General features: G+C 45.1%; 1 long non-coding RNA gene across 1 annotated transcript in view; it reads right to left on the reverse strand.

Moving 5' to 3' along the window:
* LOC134355781 (uncharacterized) overlaps positions 1-12,349 on the reverse strand; it is a 106,012-nt gene that overhangs the window by 4,513 nt on the left and 89,150 nt on the right. The window lies entirely within an intron of this gene.

A 12,349-nucleotide genomic window follows, 5' to 3' on the forward strand; every position in this document is an offset into this window, starting at 1 on the left:
CAATGGCATGGAAACCACGACGATTGGAGCTGATGGATTTGTTGCAGCCTTCATCCGCCTTCACAGCCGTTGAGTTCAAAGTAACTTGGTCCGCCTGTTCCACCGTTGAGGTCTTGGTTAGATTGTTCTTTGTCAGGGACCTCACCCTTGACCTTACCACCATGGGTGACCCTACCAGGAGCATAGCTCCAGATGGCATCGCTCTCGGGATCACAGGACCACACAAGCTTCTCCACCACGACAAGGTGACAATCCACAGAGAAGATTTTTCTATCATCCATGTGCCTATCTAATGTATCTGCCTCTACCATCATCCCTGGCAGCAAGTTCCACACACTCGCCACTCTCTGGAAAAACATACATCTGACCTCTTCCCCTACACTTTCCTCAAATCACCTTAAAATTATGCCACTCTTTCTGGCATCTCCCCTAACCTTTCCTCCACTCAGCTGAAAAGGATGTCCTTTGGTACTGGCCATTGCTGTCCTGGGCAAAAGGTGCTGGCTGTTCGCTTTGTATGTGCCTCTTAATATCTTATACATCTCTATCTCATCCTCATTCAGTCCAAAGAAAAAAGCCCTAGCTCAACAAATCTCTCCTAATAAGCCATGCTTTCTAATCCAGACAGCAACAGACAATAGGTGCAGGAGTAGGCCATTTGGCCCTTCAAGCCAGCACCACCATTCACTGTGATCATGGCTGATCATTCACAATCAGTACCCCGTTCCTGCCTTCTCCCCATATCCCATTGACTCCGCTATCTTTAAGAGCTCTATCTAACTCTTTCTTGAAGGCATCCAGAGAATTGGCCTCCACTGCCTTCTGAGGCAGAGCATTCCACAGATCCACAACTCTCTGTGTGAAAAAGTTTTTCCTCAACTCCGTTCTAAATGGTCTACCCCTTATTCTTTAACTGTGGCCTCTAGTTCTGAACTTCACCAACATTGGGAACATGTTTCCTGCCTCTAGCGTGTCCAATCCCTTAATAATCTTATATGTTTCAATCAGATCCCCTCTCATCCTTCTAAATTCCAGTGTTTACAAGCCCAGTCGCTACAATCTTTCAACATATGACATTCCCGCCATCCCTGGAATTAACCCAGTGAACCTACGCTGCATTCCCTCCATAGCAAGGATGTCCTTCCTCAAATTTGGAGACCAAAACTGCACACAATACTCCAGGTGTGGTCTCACCAGGGCCCTGTACAACTGCAGAAGGACCTCTTTGCTCCTATACTCAACTCCCCTTGTTATGAAGGCCAACATGCCATTAGCTTTCTTTACTGCCTGCTGTACCTGTTTGCTTACTTTCAGTGACTGATGAACAAGGACACCCAGATCTCGTTGTACTTCCCTTTTTCCTAACTTGACACCATTCAGGTAGTAATCTGCCTTCCTGTTCTTGCTATCAAAGTGGGTAACCTCACATTTATCCACATTAAACTTCATTTGCCATGCATCTGCTCACTCACCCAACCAGTCCAAGTCACCCTGTATTCTCATAACATCCTCCTCACATTTCACACTGTCACCCAGCTTTGTGTCATCTGCAAATTTGCTAATGTTACTTTTAATCCCTTCATCTAAATCATTAATGTATATTGTAAATAGCTGCGGTCCCAGCACCGAGCCTTGTGGTACCTCACTAGTCACTGCCTGCCGTTCTGAAAAGGACCCCTTAATCCCGACTCTTTGTTTCCTGTCTGCCAACCAATTTTCTATCCATGTCAGTACCCTACCCCCAATACCATGTGCTCTAATTTTCTCCACTAACCTCCTATGTGGGACCTTATCAAAGGCTTTCTGAAAGTCCAGGTACACGACATCCACTGGCTTTCCCATGTCCATTTTCATAGTTACATCCTCAAAAAATTCCAGAAGATTAGTCAAGCATGATCTCCCCTTCGTAAATCCATGCTGACTCAGACCTATCCTGCTACTGCTATCCAAATATGCCGCTATTTCATCTTTTATAGTTGATGCGAGCATCTTCACCACCACTGATGTCAGACTAATTGGTCTATAATTGCCTGTTTTCTCTCTCCCTCCTTTCTTAAAAAGTGGGATAACATTAGCTACCCTCCAATCCGCAGGAACTGATCCTGAATCTATAGGACATTGGAAAATGATTACCAATGCGTCCACGATTTCTAGAGCCAACTCCTTAAGTACCCTGGGATGCAGACCATCAGGCCCTGGGGATTTATCAACCTTCAGTCCCATCAGTCTATCCAACGCCATTTTCTGCCTAATGCAAATTTCCTTCAGTTCCTCCGTTACCCTAGGTCCTCTGGCCACTATTACACCTGGGAGATTGTTTGTGTCTTCCCTAGTGAAGACAGATCCAAAGTACCTGTTCAGCCGTCTGTCACTTCCTTATTCCCCATAATAATTTCACCCGTTTCTGTCTTCAAGGGCCCAACTTTGGTCTTAAGTAATTTTTTCCTCTTCACATACCTAAAGAAGCTTTTACTATCCTCCATTATATTCTTGGCTAGCTTACCTTCGTATCTCATCTTTTCCTCCAGTATTGCCTTTTTAGTTATCTTCTGTTGCTCCTTAAAAGTCTCCCAATCCTCTAGCTTCCCGTTCATCCTTGTTATGTTATACTTCCTCTCTTTTAATTTTATACTGTCCTTGACTTCCCTTGTCATCCACAATCGCCCCTTACTCCCCTTAGAATCTTTCTTCCTCTTTGGAATGAACTGATCCTGCACCTTCTGTATTATTCCCAGAAATACCTGCCATTGTTGTTCCACTGACATCCCTGCTAGGATATCTTTCCAGTCAACTTTGTCCAGCTCCTCCCTCATAGGTCCATAGTCCCCTTTGTTCAACTGTAATACTGACACTTCCGATTTTCCGTTCTCCCTCTCAAATTGTAGATTAAAACATCATATTATGGTCACTACCTCCTAATGGCTCCTTTACCTCGAGTTCCCTTATCAAATCTGGCTCATTACACAACGCTAAATCCAGAATTGCCTTCTCCCTGGTAGGCTCTAATACAAGCTGCTCTAAGAATCCATCTCTGAGGCACTCCACAAACTCCCTTTCTTGGGGTCCAGTACCAACCTGATTTTCCCAGTCTACCCGCATGTTGATATCCCCTATAACAACCGTAGTATTACCTTTGTGACATGCCAATTTTAACTCTTGATTTAACTTGCACCCTATATCCAGGCTACTGTATGGGGGCCTGTAGATAACTCCCAGCAGCAGTCAGGCAAATCTCCTCTGCACCCTCTCTAAAGCTTCCTCATCCAAGTGTGCTGTAACCAGGGTTTTATAGAGCTGCAACATTACCTCATGGCTCTTGAACTCAATCCCCCGATTAGTGAAGGCCAACACTCCTTACACCTTCTTCACCATCCTATTAATTGCATGGCAACTTTGAGGTATCTATGGACTTGGAGCCCAAGATCTCTCTGTTCTTCCACACTATTAAGAATCCTGCCATTAGTGCTGTACTTTGCCTTCAAGTTTTACCTACCCAAGTGAATCACTTCACACTTTTCTGAATTCAACTCCATTTGCCATTTCTCAGCCAAGTTCTGCATCCTATCAATGTCCAGTTGTAACCTATGACAACCTTCTACACTATCCATAACACCACCAACCTTTGTCTCATCTGCAAAAACACTAACCCACCCTTCCATTTTCTTATCTAAGTCATTTATAAAATTTACGATGAGCATGGGTCCCACAAACAGGTCCCTGCGGAACATCACCTGTCAATGACCTCCAGACAGAATACAATCTGTCTCCTACCACCCTCTGCCTTCTCAGGGCAAGTCAGTTCTGAATCCATGTAGCCAAGGATCGCATGTCTCCTGATTTTCTGAATGAGCCAATTGTCTATATTCTTTGAGAATGTTCTTGCAGGCAGATGCCCTTGAACATACACTACTGTGTGTAAGACTTATGCACATATATACCGTATATGTAGCTAGGGTGCTTAAAACATTTGCAGAGTACTGTAGTAATTCAGTAATTTTATATATTGCACTGTACAGCTGCCGCAAAACAAAAACAAATATAATGACGTACGTGAGTGATGATAAACCTGATTCTGCTCTGGGTCTCTATTGTGGACTGAGAGTGGGAAGGGGGCAGGGAGAGGGGAATCACGGTTGGGAAAAGGGGAAGGGAGAAGGGGAGGGAGTGGGAAGTACCAGAGAGACATTCTGTAATGACCAATAAACCAGTTGTTTAGAATCGAATGCCTGGTGTCTCAAGGCTGGGTGTGCCTGCACCCAACCCTCACCCTGCCCCTGGCACTCCTCTGCCATCTGATCCATACCCCTCCCATGGCACTCAACCCTCAACATTATCTTCCTTTGCTCCTGCCGGATTTACAAACTCACTCTCTGCTCCACAGTGACTGTGTAAAAGTCTTATTACCCTGGCTATATATATATATGCCTAAGACTTTTGCCCAATACCGTAGATGATGTTCAAGAAGATGGCTCAGCATCACTTTCTCAAGAACAAACATTTAAGGCCAATAGACATTGCACTACCCTAAGTAAAATGTTAATATTGCAAACTAATTTACCTAAGTTGAATGTGTTTTAGAAACAATAAGTTGCTAAGCGGTACTTGTTACCGGTTGGACTTTCAAGGCTCGTGGTGGAACTGCCTTTTGAAGAGATAAGAAGCACCAATTACACCAAGGGACAAGGGGGAAGACCAAGAGCTAAGATAGTTCCTGGTCTCTCCTGACCTGCCCGTGCACTGCACCAGAACAGGGAAAACCCTACAGAATTGGCAGAAGCTTGGGAAATCCCTGCTGACATGGAAGGCAGAGGAATACAGGAAAGACAAAGGAAGCAGGGCTGGCTTCAAAGTGCAAAACACAAGACATTTGAAATAAAACTTAATTACCCTTTGCGATGCAGTTATTATTGTCAGGTGGGCGAATGTGGTACAAATAAATTTATACCACAATCAGCCAGGAGGTGGCCTGTTAATTGGCTAGCTGTGTACTGGCAGGTTTTAATTGGGTTGTTATTTTGCCAACAATTTTGTTGGTATATAACCAAAATGAGTCACTTTAATTGGTTTTAATTAAATACTGTTTTTAAAAAAAGAAGAATTAATAAAAACATTAGAGATATTGATTTCTTCTAAAACTGGAGCAAACAACAAGAGACAGAGGAATTTCAGGGAAATTTATCCACTATTGTAAATGTATGAACGGCCTTATTCTGCTCCTATGGTCTTATGGTCTTCTGATTGGTCAGATGGAGGTGGCATAGGGTGCATGACTCCCAGCAAACAAGCCATAGAAAAACAAAGAATTATAGCCCAAGTGACAACTGGTTTGAAGAATGGAGAGGGCAGAATTGGTGAAAGTTCTCCTAATGAAAGCAAAACAATTTACATGGATCATTCCAGCACAGTACAGTCCCTTCAGCTCACAATGTTGTTCTGATCTTTTAACCCACTCTAAGATCAAGCTAACCCTGCCCTCCTACATTGGCCCTCCATTTTATCATCTATTTCTCTAGAAAAATCGAGAAAGTGGAGGGTAAGAAAACAAACTCAATCCATTACTTGCATCGGTGTGGTCCAGTTGGATTGAAGAGAGGCTACACATTCTCCACTCTGGCTAGTTTGTTGATTATGTGTCGTGTTGCATGACGTGGGCAGTCATGGTCTTTCCATGACTACGATTGTTCTTGGTAAATTTTTCTGGGGGAGGATGATGAAGTAAGAAGCTGGGAGGTGATAGGTGGAAGAGGTGAAGAGCTGAAGAAGAAGGAATGTGATAGGAGAGGACAATGGAGAGAAGGGGAAAAGAAGGGGCACCAAAGGGAGAGTGATAGACAGATGAGGAGAATAGAAGAGGTGAGCCAGTAGCCTTCAGGAGTAGTCTAAAACATCATCTGTTTATTTCTTTCCATAGATGTTGCCTGACCTTCTGAGCTCTTCCAGCCTTACGTGTGTGTTTAATCTGGATTTCCGGCATCTGCAGAATCTCTTGGGTTTATCAATTGTTCAGAAGTTGTCCATCCCAGGTTTGTGGTACTAATTCAATGAAGCAGTAGTACGTGCTCAGCCTCTGCCATAAATGTGTTTAACACTGCCAATAGGGAATGACTTTCAAGGCAAACGTTCGCTCTCTCTGAGGCTGAGCAGAGCTTCTGAGGCCTACCTAGTGAACAATGCTGGGAGCCAAGCCCAAGTGACTTCTGAGCTTGACAAGGATCTGTGCAGTTACGACATGCCCCCTCACCCTCTCCACTCGAAACACACAATCCAGAACTTCAGGCCATTCATACAGATGGATGATGACAACTTGGGTGAGATACCTTGGTGGAATATGGCAGGTTCTGAGGCGGCAAGAATCTAGAACTAGGAGGATAAAGTGCGGCATGTTTCCACTCAGTCAGAAATTACTTCACTTAGAAGGTTGCAGAGCAGTGGAAGCTGCCATTCTTACTCATTTGTGGAGCATATTCAGGACTAAAGGTTTCCCAGTGGCCCCCCAGTTTAATTCTACAACCCATTCCCATTCTGACATTTTGGTCTACAGCCTCTTCCGTGGTCATGATAAGGCCACTCTCAGGTTGGAGAAGCAACATCTCATATTCTGTTTGGGTAGCCCCCAACCTGATGGCATAAACATCAATTTCTTTAACTTCTGGCAATTTCTCTCCCTCTCCTCTCTTTCCATTCCTCATTTTGGCTTCCCTCTCATCCCTTCTCTTCAGCTGCCCATCACCTCCCTCTGGTGCCCTTCCTCATTTGCTGTCACCCATGACTGCATTTTCCTATCAGATTCCTTCTTCTTCAGCACTTCCGCCCATCCCCTGTCAGCTTTGTACTCGATCCACCCCCCCCACTTCCCCAACCACCTAGCTTCTTAATCTGGCTTCCTCCCCCTTCCTTTCCAGTCCTGATGAAGGGTCTCCGCCCAAAATATCGACTGTTTATTCCCCTCCATGGATGCTGCCTGACCTGTTGAGTTCCTCCAGCATTTTGTGTGTTTTGCTCAGGTGAGTAGTTTTATAGACACAAAGGGAATGGAGGGATACGGGGATCAGAAGGGAAGGTGGAGCCTGGATCAGCAGTGACATCATTACTAACTTACTGCCCATAACGCTGTATGCCATTAGGGCAGCAATGAGGGTCCTCCATCTCTGTCTGTATAGAAGGATTCTTCATTGATGTTTCCATAACAATTGTTTTTTGACCAGTCAGAGTCATTAGCCCTGAGCTGAAATGGACCACTCAGTCTGTCCTTTGACCTGCTTGGCATGGGTGACCCTAACTAGAGCCAAAACACAAGACCCTGACTCCAGCCAACATACTGTAGCTCTCCAGATCATTAAGGCATGCAAGCCTCCAAATCCAATGACAAGGTTGTGGTCCTCTTGGAGGAGTGACCTCATCCAGAGGGACAAAATGTTCTTGCATTCCTAGCACCAGCATTCATGGAATGTCAGCACTGAGCTGCGGAGGAGGGGATGAAAGTTGGCGATGGATAAAAGAAGACTGCACTGTGTGAAGTGTAACAGCAATGTGACATTTGAAAGCCACATACTTATGATGTTGGGAGATAATGATTAATATGTTGTTACTAGCTAGTTCCTGTTCTTTGCAACTATTTACCATGAAATTGATTTGACAAGTTGATTCCATGCAGACTGAAGGGAAGTACTGCAGTAACACAGGGCAGATGAAGCATATACAGTACAGTGCAAAAGTCCTAGAAACATATATATAGCTAGAGACCTTAAGACATTTGCACAGTACTGTATTTGTCAACATGGAGTGGAGGGCAAGTTTGTAGATCTGGCGGGAGCAAAGAATATTGGGAATGGTGAGGGTGGAGCACCGGTGAGGGGTGTGGGACAGGTGGCAGACAAGGAGTCCCGGGGTGGGGGTGGTGTGGGTGCAGACACACCCAGTCTTGAGACACCAGGCAAGGCAATTTAATTCCGAACAATCAGTTTATTGATCATTACGGAATGTCTCTCTGGAGCTTCCTGTTCCTTCCCCTCTCCCTTCTTTTTTCCCAACCATGATTCCCCTCTCCCTGTCCCCTTCCCACTCTCAGTCCACAACAGAGACCCAGATCAGAATCAGGTTTATCATCACTCACATATGTCGTGAAATCTGTTTTTTTTTGCAGCACCAGTACAGTGCAATACATGAAGTTACTACGAAAGGTACTCTAGTTGTATAAATGTGCCCAAGACTTCTGCACAGTTCTGTACTTTAGTATAAAACCAGCGGAACTGCTCTACCATTATTTAAAGGATTGATGCACCATTTTATAGAGGCTATCAGCTCACAATATTCTGGACTGGCAATGCCAGCTCTGACTTGGTGGGGAGCGCCCATTCCACGGTTAGGTGCCCGTGGGTTCAAACCCTATTCCAGAACACTGAACTGACAATCTAGGTGGATAGATCGGCTCTAGAGTGGGTTGCCAGAGATGCTGTCAGTGCAATGAGACATTGGACTCTCAGGTAAGCGTAAACAGTTCAGTCCTGACGAAGGGTCTTGGCCTGAAACGTCGACTGCGCCTCTTCCTATAGATGCTGCTTGGCCTGCTGCGTTCACCAGCAACTTTGATGTGTGTTCCTCAGTACTATGATGAGAAAAGAAGGGTGCTTGACCAAGACTTATTGCTGTGCTTACATTACCAAAAATAAATGCTCTCTCCTAAACATACAACATAGAATAGAAAACACTACAGCCCAGTCCAGGCCCTTCAGCCCACAATGTTCTTCCAACCTTTTAAACTACTCCAAACTCAATTTAACCCTTCCCTCCCACAAAGCCCTCCAGCATCATTTTCCTGTGGTCTGATTTCTAGTATCGCCTCTATTTCACTCATATATATCTGAAAAGCGTTTTGTATCCTCTTTGATATTATTGGCTAACTTCATATTTAATTTTTTCTCTCTTTCTGGCCTTTTTAGTTGCCTTCTGTTGATTTTTAAAAGCACCCAATCCTCTACCTTCCCACTAATTTATGTTATATTATATCCCCTCTCTTTAGCTTTTATGCTGTCTTTGACTTCTTTTGTCAGTCACAGTTGCCTCATCCTCCCTTTAGAATACTTTTTCATTTTGGTATGCATCTTTCCCGCACCCTTCGAGCTGCTCCCAGAAACACCAGCTATTTCTGTTCTTCCATCATCTCTGCTAGTCTCCCCTTCCAATCATCTTTGGCCAGGTCTTTGTACAGATTTACAAAGACGTTGCCTGGATTGTGGGGCATGCCTAATGAAGACAGGTTGAGTGAACTTGGCCTTTTCTCCTTGGAGTGATGGAGGATGAGAGGTGACCAGATTGAGGTGTATAAGATAATGAGAGGCATTGATCGTGTGGATAGTCAGAGGCTTTTTCCCAGGGCTGAAATGGCTAACATGAGAGGGCACAATTTTAAGGTGCTTGGAACTAGGCACGGAGGAGATGTCGGGGTAAGTTTTTTACGCAGAGAGTGGTGAGTGCGTGGAATGGGCTGCCAGCAACAGTGGTGGAGGCAGATACAACAGGGTCTTTTAAGAGGCTGCTGGATAGGTACATAGAGCTTAGGAAAATAGAGGGCTATGGGTAACCCTAGGTAATTTCTAAAGTAAGTATATGTTCGGCACAGCATTGTGGGCCGAAGGGCCTGTATTGTGCTGTAGGTTTTCTATGTTTCTATGTTAGGTCCTCTCTCATGCCTCTGAAATTTCCTTTTCTCCATTGTAATAATGATACATCTGATTTTGGTTTCTCCTTCTCAAGCTACAGGATGAATTCTATCATATTATGAACATTCTCTTCGAAGTGCTCTTTTACCTTAAGCTCCCTAATCAAATCTGGATAATTACATAACACCCAATCCAGAATTGCCATTCTCCTAATTCAATTTGCCCTATTGTCTGTCTGCCCTTCCTTACAGTCTCACTACACACTGCATCTAGTTTTATAGCAACCATCCCACCCTCAGCCCTATCACTCCAGTTCTAATCTCCCTGTCAGATTAGTTTAAACCCTCCTCGGCAGTTCCAGCAAACCTGCCTGCAAGAATATTGGTCCCTCTCGGGTTCAGGTGCAACCCGTCCCTTTTGTACAGGTCATACCTTCCCCTGAAGTGATGCAGATATCTGAAACCCTGCCCCTGCACTAATGCCTCAGCCACACATGCATCTGCCAAATCATCCTATTCCTACTCTCACTGGCACGTGGCACAGGCAGCAGTCCAGAGATTACTACCCTGATGGTCCTGTTTTTCGGCTTTCTCTCTAACTCCCTATACTCTCTCTTCAGGGCCTCCTCCTTTTTCCTAGCTATATTGGTGGTATCAGTACATACCAAGACTTCTGGCCGTTCACCCTCCCCCTGTAGAATGCCATGGACCCGATCCGAGACATCCCTGATCCTGGCACCAGGGAGGCAATCTACCTTCCGCGTATCCCTCACATCCGCAAAAACTGCTTTCTGCTCCTTAAATTATGGAATTGCTTATCACTACTGCACTGTTCTTCTACCCTCTTCCCTTCAGGGCCCCAGCGCCAGACTCAGTGCTTAGGGACCCAGTCACTGCGGCCTCCCCCCATTAGTCTCCAAAACAGCGGTATACTTATTTTTGAGGAGAACAGCCCCAGGGGTACTCTGCACTGGCTGCCTATTCCCTCTCCCTCTCCTGACCGTCACCCGGGTACCCGCCTCCTGCAGCTTAGGGTGGGATAGTAGAGTATAGGGCAGCATAGTAGAGTAGTGGTTAGCATATGACTTCACAGTGCCAGTGATCACCATCCAGGCTTTTATTCTCGCCGCTGTCCCTAAAGAGTTTGTAGGTTCTCCCCGTGACTGTGTGGGTTTCCTCCGGGTGCTCTGGTTTCCTCTCACATTCCAAAGATCTACATTCAGGGTTAGTGAGTTGTGGCCATGCTTTGTAGGCACTGGATGTGTGGAACAATCCTCGCTGATTTGATTTGACGCAGACAATGCATTTCACTGTATGTTTGGATGTTTGACGTGGCCAAGTGGTTAAGGCATTCGACTGGCGACCTGAAGGTCGTGAGTTCGAGCCCCAGCCGAGGCAGCGTGCTGTGTCCTCGAGCAAGGCACGTAACCACACATTGCTCTGCGACGACACTGGTGCCAAGCTGTATTGACCCTTGCCCTTCCCTTGGACAACATCGGTGTCATAGAGAGGGGAGACTTGCAGCATGGGCAACTGCCGGTCTTCCATACAACCTTGCCCAGGCCTGCGCCCTGGAGAGTGAAGACTTTCCAGGTGCAGATCCATGGTCTCGCAAGACTAATGGATGCTTTTGATGTTTCACAGGATCGTGAAACATAGGGGCAGAATTAGGCCATTCAGCCCATTGAGTTGATCATGGCTGATCTATTATTCCTCTCAACTCTATTCTCTTGTTTTCTCCTGTAACCTTTGACACCCTCACTAATCAAGAACCTACCAAGCATCTCTTTAAATATATCCAATGACTTGTCCTTCACAGCCACCTGTGGCAATGAATTCCACATATTCACCACCCTTTGGCTAAAGAAATTCCTCCTCATTCAGGAGGACCACAAGGTGTCATTGGGTTTAGTGGCTTGCGTGCCTCAGTGACCCAGAGAGCTAGGTTGGTTGGAGTCAGGACGTTATGCTTTGGCTCTTGGTAGGGTCACCAGTGCCAAACAGGTCAAAGGTTAGAGGTCAGACTAACGATCCTCCAGGTTCGGTGGTTCGGCTCCAGGTTAAAATCCCTGACTGATAAAATAAACTGTTGCGGAAACAGCAAGAAAGAATCCTTCTACATCTGAGTGCGATGGTATTCCCTAGTCTCCACCCGGGACTTGCATGACTGACAGTAGTAAAAACCGTGAAGAAGCTACTGACGTGATGAAGGAAGCCCAGAATGCCACCAGAGATGGAGGACCTTCATTGTTACCCTAAAAACCAGTGATGTAATAGTCAGCTCTAAATTCTAATGTTGTGCCCTTTGGGTTTTGATGTACATGTGACAAATAAAGCTATTCTCTTTTTAATCTCTTAAGGAGATATTCTTCATTCTTATTCATAATTCTGCTCAATAGATCTCTCCTGCAAATAGCTAGACAATTCTTTATGAGATTTTTACAAATAATTCAGCTCTCTGATTCATCTACACTTTGTACCCCTCAACTTGTCTGGAACACAACTGAGCTGGATTTCTGCTCCTTACCACGGATGAATTTGGATGTGTCATTTATAATTCTGTTTGAGGAATTCTAAATATGTGAATAATGTTAGTTCTCAAGAGTAAAGGCATCCCAAGCCCTCCAATCACCTTATGGTTTGGAGACTACAGTTTTGCGATTACTGAAGTGGATACAGAGGTAGTGCACT

The sequence above is a fragment of the Mobula hypostoma genome, chromosome 13, assembly GCF_963921235.1.
Source record: "Mobula hypostoma chromosome 13, sMobHyp1.1, whole genome shotgun sequence".
Lineage (NCBI taxonomy): Eukaryota > Metazoa > Chordata > Chondrichthyes > Myliobatiformes > Myliobatidae > Mobula > Mobula hypostoma.